Source organism: Heterodontus francisci, chromosome 12 (genome assembly GCF_036365525.1).
Source record: "Heterodontus francisci isolate sHetFra1 chromosome 12, sHetFra1.hap1, whole genome shotgun sequence".
Classification (NCBI taxonomy): Eukaryota; Metazoa; Chordata; class Chondrichthyes; order Heterodontiformes; family Heterodontidae; genus Heterodontus; species Heterodontus francisci.
In genome coordinates, this window is record NC_090382.1 from 30,341,595 (window position 1) to 30,354,425 (window position 12,831).

A 12,831-nucleotide genomic window follows, 5' to 3' on the forward strand; every position below is an offset into this window, starting at 1 on the left:
GACCAATGAAAAAACACACTTAGCAATGTATGAGTAAACACGGAGCAATGGACAAAACACACTGAGGAATGAATGAGAACACACTGAGCAATGAAAAAACACACTGAGCAAAGAATGAGAACACACTGAGCAATGAGAAAACACACTGAGCAATGAATGAGAACACACTGAGCAATGAAATAACACAGAGCAATGAATGAGAACACACTGAGCAATGCAAAAAACACACTGAGCAATGAATGAGAACACACTGAGCAATGAGAAAACACACTGAGCAATGAAAAAACATACTGAGCAATGAATGAGAACACACTGAGCAATGAAATAACACACTGAGCAATGAATGAGAACACACTGAGCAATGAATGAGAATACACTGAGCAATGAAAGGGAACACACTGAGCAATGAAAGGGAACACACTGAGCAATGAAAGGGAACACACTGAGCAATGAAAGGGAACACACTGGGCAATGAATCGGAACATACTGAGCAATGAATCGGAACACACTGAGCAATGAATGAGAAGACACTGAGCAAAGAGAAAACACACTGAGCATCAAAAAACAGAATGACCAATGAAAAATCACAGTGACCAATGAAAAACACACTTCGCAAAGTATGAGTACACACGGAGCAATGCAAAAAACACACTGAGGAATGAATGAGAACACATTGAGCAAAGAATGAGAACGCACTGAGCAATGAAATAACACACTGAGCAATGAATGAGAACACACTGAGCAATGAAAAAACACAGAGCAATGAATGAGAACACAGTGAGCAATGCAAAAAACACACTGAGCAATGAAAGGGAATACACTGAGCAATGAAAGGGAACACACAGAGCAATGAATGAGACCACACTGAGCCATGAAAAAAGACACTGAGCAATGAAAAATCACACTGAGCAACGAATGAGAACATACTAAGCAACGAATGAGAACACACTGAGCAACGAATGAGAACACACTGAGCAATGAATGAGAACACACTGAGCAGGCAATGAGAATACACTGAGCAATGAAAGGGAACATACTGAGCAATGAAAGGGAACACACTGAGCAATGAATCGGAACACACTGAGCAATGAATCGGAACACACTGAGCAATGAATGAGAACACACTGAGCAAAGAAATAACACACTGAGCAATGAATGAGAACACACTGAGCAATGAAAAAACACAGAGCAATGAATGAGAACACAGTGAGCAATGCAAAAAACACACTGAGCAATGAAAGGGAACACACTGAGCAATGAGAAAACACACTGAGCAATGAATGAGAACACACTGAGCAATGAATGAGAACACACTGAGCAATGAATGAGAACACACTGAGCAATGAAAAAACACACTGAGCAATGAAAAAACACACTGAGCAATGAAAAAACACACTGAGCAATGAATGAGAACACACTAAGCAATGAAGAAACACACTTAGCAATGAATGAAACACACTGAGCAATGGATGAGAACACACTGAGCAGGCAATGTTAATACACTGAGCAATGAGGAAGGGAACACACTGAGCAATGAATGAGAACACACTGAGCAATGAAAGGGAACACACTGAGCAATGAAAGGGAACACACTGAGCAATGAGAGGGAACAGACTGAGCAATGAGAGGGAACAGACTGAGCAATGAAAGGGAACAGACTGAGCAATGAAAGGGAACACACTGAGCAGTGAAAGGGAACACACTGAGCAATGAATCGGAACACACTGAGCAATGAATGAGAAGACACTGAGCAAAGAGAAAACACACTGAGCATCAAAAAACAGAATGACCAATGAAAAATCACAGTGACCAATGAAAAACACACTTCGCAAAGTATGAGTACACACGGAGCAATGCAAAAAACACACTGAGGAATGAATGAGAACACACTGAGCAATGAAAAAACACACTGAGCAATGAATGAGAACACACTGAGCAATGAATGAGAACACACTGAGCAATGAAAAAACACACTGAGCAATGAATGAGAACACACTGAGCAATGAAGAAACACACTGAGCAATGAAAAAACACACTGAGCAATGAATGAGAACACACTGAGCAATGAATGAGAACACACTGAGCAATGAAGAAACACACTGAGCAATGAATGATAACACACTGAGAAGGGAATGATAACACACTGAGCAATGAAAAAACACACTGAGCAATGAATGATAACACACTGAGAAGGGAATGAGAACACACTGAGCAATGAAAGGGAAGACACTGAGCAATGAAAGGGAAGACACTGAGCAATGAAAGGGAAGACACTGAGCAATGAAAGGGAACACACTGAGCAATGAAAGGGAACACACTGAGCAATGAAAGGGAACACACTGAGCAATGGGGTCACACACTGAGCAAAACAAAACAGTGAACAATGAAGAAATATTGAGCAATGAATGAGAACAAACTTCGCAATGAATGAGAACACAAAGGCAATGAAAAAACATTGTGAGCAACGAAAAAGCAAACTGAACAATAAAAAACACACTGAGCAAAGTAAACATACACTGAGCAATAAATGAAAAAAACACAGGGAGGCATGAAAAAACACATTGACATATGAAAAAGCACACTGACAAATGAAAAAGCACAGTGACCAATGAAAAAACACAGTGACCAATGAAAAAACACACTGAGCACTGAATGAGAACACACAGAGCACTGAAAAAAACACAGAGGAATTAAAAAACACACTGACATATGAAAAAGCACACTGACAAATGAAAAAGCACAGTGACCAATGAAAAAACACAGTGACCAATGAAAAAACACACTTAGCAATGTATGAGTAAACACGGAGCAATGGACTAAACACACTGAGGAATGAATGAGAACACACTGAGCAATGAAAAAACACACTGAGCAATATATGAGTACAGACGGAGCAATGAAAAAAATACACTGAGGAATGAATGAGAACACACTGAGCAATGAAAAAACACACTGAGCTATGAATGAGAACACACTGAGCAATGAAAAAAGGCAGAGCAATGAATGATAACATAGTGAGCAATGCAAATAACACACTGAGCAATGAATGAGAACACACTGAGCAATGAATGAAAACACACTGAGCAATGAAAAGACACACTGAGCAATGAATGAGAACAAACTGATCAATGAAAAAACCCACTGAGCAATGAAAGGGAACACACTGAGCAATGAAAGGGAACACACTGAGCAATGAAAGGGAACACACAGAGCAATGAATGAGACCACACTGATCAATGAAAGGGAACACACTGAGCAATGAGAGGGAACACACTGAGCAATGAATGGGAACACATTGAGCAATGAAAGGGAACACATTGAGCAATGAAAGGGAACACACTTAGCAATAAAGGGAACACACTTAGCAATAAAGGGAACACACTGAGCAATGAATGGGAACACAGTGAGCAATGAATGGGAACACAATTGCCAATGAATGAGAAGACATTGAGCAAAGAGAAAACACACTGAACAATCAAAAAACACATTGACGAATGAATGAGAACACACTGAGCAATGAAAGGGAACACACTGAGCAATGAAAGGGAACACACTAGGCAATGAATGGGAACACACTGAGCAATGAATAGGAACACACTGAGCAATGAATGAGAACACACTGTGCAATGAAAGGGAACACACTGAGCACTGAATGAGAACACACAGAGCACTGAATGCGAACACTGAGCACTGAATGCAAACACTCTGAGCACTGAATGCGAGCACACTGAACAATGAAAAAACACACTGAGCAATGAATGAGAGGACACTGAGCGATGAATGGGAACACAATAAGCAATGGATGGGAAAACACTGAAAATTGAAAGAGAACTAACTGAGCAATGAATGAGAAAGCACTGAGCAATGAAAGAGAACACACTGAGCAATGAATGAGAACACACTGAGCAATGAATGAGAACAGACTGAGCAATGAAAAATAATAATGAGCAATGTATGAGAACAGACTGAGCAATGAAAACCAACCAAAGCAATGAAAACACACACTGACCAGTGAAAAAAATACACTGAGCAACAAATGAAAATGCACTGAGCAATGAAATAACATACTGAGCAATGACTGGGAATGCCCTGAGCATTCAGAAAACACACTGAGCAATGAAAAAACACACTGAGCTACAAATGAGGAAACACGTTGAGCAATGAATGATAACCACCTGGGCAATTAACAAATACACAGAGCAATGAAAAAACACACTGAGCAATGAGTGGAAACACACTGAGCAATGAGTGAGAACACACCGAGCAATGAATGAGGAAATGCTGAGCAATGAATAAGGAGACGCTGAGCAATGAATGAGAACACACTGAGCAATGAGTGTGAACACACTGAGCAATGAGTGTGCACACACTGAGCAATGAGTGTGCACACACTGAGCAATGAATTAGAACACACTGAGCAGTGAATGTGGAAACTGAGCAAAGAATGAGGGCACGCTGAGCAATGCAAAAACACACTAAAGCGTGAATGAAAACACACAGAGGAACGAATGAAAACACTGAGCAACAAATGAAAATAAACTGAATGACGAATGAAAACACACAGAGCAATGAAAAAATCACACTGAGCAATGAGTGAAAACACACTGAGCAATGAATGAGAACACACTGAGCAATGAATGAGAACACACTGAGCAATGAATGAGAACACACTGAGCAATGAATGAGAACACATTGAGCAATGAAAAGCAACCTAGGCAATGAAGAAACACACAGAGGAATGAATGAAAACAAACTGAGCAACCAAAGAAAATACAGTGGGCAATGAATGAGAACACACTGAACAATGAATGAGAACACACTGAGCAATGAATGGGAACGCAGTGAGCAATGCATGGGAACACACTGAACAATGAATGGGAACACACTGAACAATGAATGGGAACACACTGAGCAATGAATGGGAACACACTGAGCAATGAATGGGAACACAGAGAGCAACGAATGGGAACACAGTGAGCAATGAATGAGAACACAGTGAGCAATGAATGTGAACACACTGAGCACTGAAAAAAGACACTGAGCAACGAATGAGAACACACTGAGCAATGAATGAGAACACACTGAGCAATGAATGAGAACACACTGAGCAATGAAAAAAGACACTGAGCAACGAATGAAAACACTGAGCAACGAATGAGAACACACTGAGCACTGAATGAGAAATCACAGCACTGAATGCGAACACACTGAGTACTGAATGAGAACACACTGAGCACTGAATGCGAACACACTGTGCAATGAAAGAGAACTGACTGAGCAATGAAAGAGAACACACTGAGCAATGAAGGAAAACACACTGAGCAATGAATAGAATGCACTGAGCATCCAGAAATCACACTGAGCAATGAAAAAACACACTGAGCTACGAATGAGGAAACACGCTGAGCAATGAATGAGAACTACCTGGGCAATTAAGAAATACACAGAGCAATGAAAAAACACACTGAGCAACGAATGAAAACACATGGAGCAACAAATGAAAACAGACAGAGCAATGAATGAAAACAGACAGAGCAACGAATGAAAACAGACAGAGCAACGAATGAAATCACACTGAGCAACGAATGAAATCACACTGAGCAACGAATGAAATCACACTGAGCAACGAATGAAATCACACTGAGCAACGAATGAAAACACACTGAGCAACGAATGAAAACACACGGAGCAACGAATGAAAACACACGGAGCAACGAATGAAAACACACGGAGCAACGAATGAAAACACACGGAGCAACGAATGAAAACACACGGAGCAACGAATGAAAACACACGGAGCAACGAATGAAAACACACGGAGCAACGAATGAAAACACACGGAGCAACGAATGAAAACACAATGAGCAACGAATGAAAACGCACTGAGCAACGAATGAAAACACACTGAGCAACGAATGAAAACACATTGAGTGAGAAGAGATTGAACAGTGAACAAATGCAGTAGGAAATGACTGAGAACTCACTGAACAATGAAAAAACACACTGAGCAATGAATAAGAACACATTGAGCAATGAAAAGCAACCTAAGCAATAAACAAACACACTAGGCAATGAAAAATAAAACTGAGGAATGAAAAATCAAACAGCGCAATGAACGAGAACACACTGAGTAATGAAAAAAATGAGCAATGAATGAGAACACACTGAGCAATGAATGAGAACACAGTGAGCAATGTAAACCAATCTAAGCAATCATAAAACACACTGAGCAACGAATGAAAACACACTGAGCAACGAACGAAGACACACTAAGCAATGAATGTGAGTACACTGAACAATGAAATAACACAGTGAGCAATGAATGGGAATGCACTGAGAAATCAGAAAACACACTGAGCTACGATTGAGGAAACACACTGAGCAATGTATGAGAACACACTGAGCAATGAAAAACAACCTAAGCAAAGAAAAAATACAATGAGCAATGAATAAACACACTGAGCAATGAAAAGCAAACTAAGCAATAAACAAAGATACTAGGCAATGAAAAAATACACTGAGGAATGAAAAATCAAACTGCGCAATGAAAGAGAACACACTGAGCAATGAATGAGAACACACTGAGCAGTGAATGAGAACACACTGAGCAATGTAAACCAATCTAAGCAATGAAAAAACACACTGAGCAATGGAGGAGAACACACTGAGCAATGGAGGAGAACACAGTGAGCAATGGAGGAGAACACAGTGAGCAATGGAAGAGAACACAGTGAGCAATGGAGGAGAACACAGTGAGCAATGAATGAAAACACACTGAGCAATGGTGGAGAACACACTGAGCAATGAATGAAAACACACTGAGCAATGAATGAATGAAAACACACTGAGCAATGGAGAAGACACTGAGCAATGGAGGAGAACAGACTGAGCAATGAAAAACAACCTAAGCGAGGAAAAAACACACTGTGCAATGAAAAACAACCTTAGTAATGAAAAAACCACACTGAGCAATGAAAAAACACACTGCGCAATGAATGAAAACACACTGAGCAATGAATGAAAACACACTGAGCAATGAATGAAAACACACTGAGCAATGAATGAAAACACACTGAGCAATGGAGGAGAACACACTGAGCAATGAATGAAAACACACTGAGCAACGAATGAAAACACACTGAGCAACGAACGAAGACACACTGAGCAATGAATGTGAGTACACTGAACAATGAAATAACACAGTGAGCAATGAATGGGAATGCACTGAGAAATTAGAAAACACACTGAGCAAGTAAAAATACACTGAGCTACGATTGAGGAAATACACTGAGCAATGTATGAGAACACACTGAGCAATGAAAAACAACCTAAGCAAAGAAAAAATACAATGAGCAATGAATAAACACACTGAGCAATGAAAAGCAAACTAAGCAATAAACAAAGATACTAGGCAATGAAAAAATACACTGAGGAATGAAAAATCAAACTGCGCAATGAAAGAGAACACACTGAGCAATGAATGAGAACACACTGAGCAGTGAATGAGAACACACTGAGCAGTGAATACGAACTCACTGCGCAATGAATGAGAACACACTGAGCAATGTAAACCAATCTAAGCAATGGAGGAGAACACAATGAGCAATGGAGGAGAACACAGTGAGCAATGGAAGAGAACACAGTGAGCAATGGAGGAGAACACAGTGAGCAATGAATGAAAACACACTGAGCAATGAAAAACAACCTAAGCGAGGAAAAAACACACTGTGCAATGAAAAACAACCTTAGTAATGAAAAAACCACACTGAGCAATGAGTGAAAACACACTGAACAATGAAAAAACACACTGCGCAATGAATGAAAACACACTGAGCAATGAATGAAAACACACTGAGCAGTGAAAGAGAACACTCTGAGCAATGAGTGAAAAAACACTGAGCAATGAAAAAAACCACAGTGAGCAATAAGTGTCAACACACTGAGCAGTGAATGAGGACACACTGAGAAGTGAATGAGGACACATTGAGCAATCAATGAGAACAGATGAGCAATGAAAGAGAACACACTGAGCAATCAATAAGAACACACCGAGAAGGGAAAGAGGACACACAGAGGTGAATGAGGACACAGTGAGCAGTGAATGAAAATACACGGAGCAATGAATGAGAACATACTGAGCAATGTAAAAAACACTGAACAATGGATGAGAACACACCGAGCAATGAAAAAACACATTGAGCAATGAAAATCACTCTGAGACGTGAGCGAGAAAACACTAAGCAACTGAAAACTACAGTGGAAATGAATAAGAACACACCAAGCAATGCATAAACACACTGAGCAAATAATGAGAACACAGTGAGCAATGAAAGAGAACAGTCTTAACAATGGAAAAACACACTGAGCAAGGAATAGGAACACAGTGATCAATGAAAAACAACCGAAGCAATGAACCAACACACTGAGCAAAGAAAAAGTACACTGAGCAATGAATGAGAACACACTGAGCAATGAATGAGAAGACACTGAGCAATGAATGAGAACACACTGAGCAATGAATGAGAAGACACTGAGCAATGAATGAGAACACACTAAGCAATGCATGAGAACACAAAGCAATGAGAGAGAACACACTGAGCAATGAGAACACACTGAGCAATGAATGAGAACGCACTGAGCAATGAATGAGAACGCACTGAGCAATGAATGAGGACACACTGAGCAATGAATGAGGACACACTGAGCAATGAATGAGAACACAGAGCAATGAGAGAGAACACACTGAGCAATGAACAAACACACTGAGCAATGAAAAAACACACTGAGCTATGAAACATCATACTGAGCAATGAAATAACACAAAGAGCAATGAAAAAACACAGTGAACAACGAAATAACACACTGAGCAATGAATGGGTTTGCACTGAGCAACCAGAAAACACAATAAGCAATGAAAAAACACACTGTGGAATGAGCAAGAAAACACTGAGCAATTAAAAATTAAACTGAGTAGTGAGTGAGGACACACTGAGTAATGAATGAGAACATACTCTGCAAAGAAAAAGCAAATGTAACAATGAGTGAGAACAGATTGAACAGTGAACAAATGCAGTAGGAATGAGTGAGAACACTTAGAGCAATGAAAAAACACACTGAACTATGAATGAGGACACAGAGAGCAATTAATGAGGACAATGAGAGCAATGAATGAGGACACAGAGAGCAATGAATGAGGACATAGAGAGGAATGAATGAGAGCACACTGATCAATGAATGAGAACACACTGAGCAATGAATGAGAACACACTGAGCAATGAATGAGAACAGACGTAGCAATGAAAAACCACACTGAGCAATGAATAAGAACACACTGAGCAACGGATGAGAACACACAGGAATTAAAACAAATACACTGAGCAATCAATGAGAACACACTGAGCAATGAAAAAAAAACACTGAGCAATGAATGGGTTTCCACTGAGCAATCAGAAAACACACTAAGCAATAAAAAAACACACTGTGGAATGAGCGAGAAAACACTGAGCAATTAAAAATTACACTGAGTAGTGAACTAGAACACACTGAGTAATGAATGAGAACATACTCTGTCAAGAAAAAGCAAATGTAACAATGAGTGAGAACAGATTGTAATGTGAACCAATGCAGTAGGAAATGAGTGAGAACTCACTGAGCAATGAAAAAACACACTGAGCAATGAATGAGAACACAGTGAGCAATGAAAAAATACACTGAGGATTGAAAAATCAAACTGAGCAATGAATGAGGACACACTGAGCAATGAAAAAGAACACACTGAGCAATCAAGGAGAACACATTAAGCAATGAGAGAGAACACACTGAGCAATGAAAAAAACAGTTATGAAGCATTATACTGAGCAATGAAAAAACACACTGAGAAATGAATGAAAACACATTGAGCAATGAAAAAATACAGAGCATTGAGCAAGTAAACAATGAGCAATTGAAACATACAGTGGGAAATGAGTGAGAACACACTGAGTAATGCAAAACAACAGGGCAATGAGTGAGAACACACTGAGCAATGATAAAACACAAAGATCAATGAATAAACACAGTGGGCAATGAAATAACACACTGAGCAATGAATGGGTACGCACTGAGCAACCAGAAAACACACCAAGCAATGAAAAAACAGACTGTGGAATGAGCGAGAAAACAGTGAGCAATTAAAAATTACACTGAGTAGTGAGTGAGAACACACTGAGTAATGAATGAGAACATACTCTGCAAAGAAAAAGCAAATGTAACAATCAGTGAGAACAGACTGAACAGTGAAAAAATACAGTAGGAAACGAGTGAGAACTCACTCAGCAATGAAAACACACACTGGGCAATGAATGAGAACACACTGGGCAATGAATGAGAACTCACTCAGCAATGAAAACACACGCTGGGCAATGAATGAGAACACACTGGGCAATGAATGAGAACTCACTCAGCAATGAAAACACACACTGGGCAATGAATGAGAACACACTGGGCAATGAATGAGAACACACTCAGCAATGAAAACACACACTGGGCAATGAATGAGAACACACTGGGCAATTAAATATCACACTGAGCAATGAAAGAGAAGAAACTGTGCAATGAATGAGAACACACTGAGAAATGAATGAGGACACACTGAGCAATGAATGAGCACCGACTGAGCAATGAATGAGGACACACTGAGCAATGAATGAGAAGACACAAAGCAATGAGTGAAAACACACTGAGCAATGAGTGAAATCACGCTGAGCAATGAATGAGAACACACTGAGCAATGAATGAGAACACACTGAGCAATGAGAAACAACCTAGGCAATGAAAAAACACATTGAGCAATGAATGAGAACACACTGGGCAATGAATGAGAACACACTGAGCCAAGAATGAGAACACACTGAGCAATGAATAATAGCACACTGGGCAATGAATGAGAACACACTGGGCAATGAATGAGAACACACTGGGCAATGAATGAGAACACAGTGAGCAATTAAGAAGAACACACTGGGCAATGAATGAGAACACACTGGGCAATGAGTGAAACCACACTGGGCAATGAGTGAAACCACACTGAGCAATGAGTGAAAACACACTGAGCAATGAGTGAAAACACACTGAGTAATGAGTGAAAACTCACTGAGCAATGTTGTAAAACACACCGAGCAATGAGTGAAAACACACTGGGCAATGAATGAGAACACATTAAGCAATGAAAAACAACCTAACCAATGAAAAAATTCACACTGAGCAATGAGTGAGAACACAGTGAACAATGAGTGAAATGACACTGAGCAATGAATGAAAACACACTGAGCAATGAATGAAAACACACTGAGCAATGAGTGAAAACACACTGAGCAATGAGTGAAAACACAGAGAGCGATGAGTGAACACACAGTGAGCAATGAGAGAAAACGCAATGAACAATGAGTGAGAACGCACTGAACAATGAGTGAGAACAAAGTGAGCAATGAATGAGAACACACTGGGCAATGAATGAGGAAACACACTGAGCAGTGAAAGAGAACAACCTGAGCAATGAAAAAACACATTGAGCAATAAAAAAAGACATTGAGCATTGAAAAAACAGCCTGAGCAATGAATGAGAACACACTGAGCAATGAATGAGAACACAGTGAGCAATGAATAAGAACACACTGGGCAATGAATAAGAACACACTGGGCAATGAATGAGAACACACTGAGCAATGAAAAACAACATTAGCAATGAAAAAACTCACTGAGCAATGAATGGGAACACACCGAGCAATGATTGAGAACACACTGAGCAATCAAAAAACACACTGAGCAATGAAAAACAAGCTAAGCAATGAAAAAACACACTGAGCAATGAGTGAAAACACACTGAGCAATGAATGGGAACACACCGAGCAATGAATGAGAACACACTGGGCAATCAAAAAACACACTGAGCAATGAAAAACAAGCTAAGCAATGAAAAAACACACTGAGCAATGAGTGAAAACACACTGAGCAATGAGTGATAACACTGAGCAATGAGTGAACACACTGGGCAATGAATGAGGAAACACACTGAGCAGTGAAAGAGAACAACTTGAGCAATGCAAAAACACACAGAGCAATAAAAAAAGACATTGAGCAATGAAAACATTCACTGAGCAATGAAAGGGAACACACTGAGCAATGAGTGAAAACACACTGAGCAATGAGTGAAAACACACTGAGCAATGAGTGAAAACTCACTGAGCAATGTTGTAAAACACACTGAGCAATGAGTGAAAACACACTGGGCAATGAATGAGAACACATTAAGCAATGAAAAACAACCTAACCAATGAAAAAATTCACACTGAGCAATGGGTGAGAACACAGTGAACAATGAGTGAAATGACACTCAGCAATGAGTGAAAACACCCAGAGCAATGAGTGAAAACACACCGAGCAATGAGAGAAAACGCACTGAACAATGAGTGAGAACGCACTGAACAATGAGTGAGAATAAAGTGAGCAATGAATGAGAACACACTGGGCAATGAATGAGGAAAAACACTGAGCAGTGAAAGAGAACAACCTGAGCAATGCAAAAACACACTGAGCAATGAATGAGAACACAGTGAGCAATTAAGAAGAACACACTGGGCAATGAATGAGAACACACTGGGCAATGAATGAGGAAAAACACTGAGCAGTGAAAGAGAACAACTTGAGCAATGAAAAAACACACAGAGCAATAAAAAAAGACATTGAGCAATGAAAAAATTCACTGAGCAATGAAAGGGAACACACTGAGCAATGAATGAGAACACACTGAGCAATGAGTGAAAATACACTGGGCAATGAATATGAACACACTGA

General features: G+C 39.8%; 1 protein-coding gene across 2 annotated transcripts in view; it reads right to left on the minus strand.

Annotated features, from left to right (window-relative positions):
- Positions 1 to 12,831, minus strand: part of LOC137375798 (slit homolog 3 protein-like) — a 909,976-nt gene that overhangs the window by 70,345 nt on the left and 826,800 nt on the right. The window lies entirely within an intron of this gene.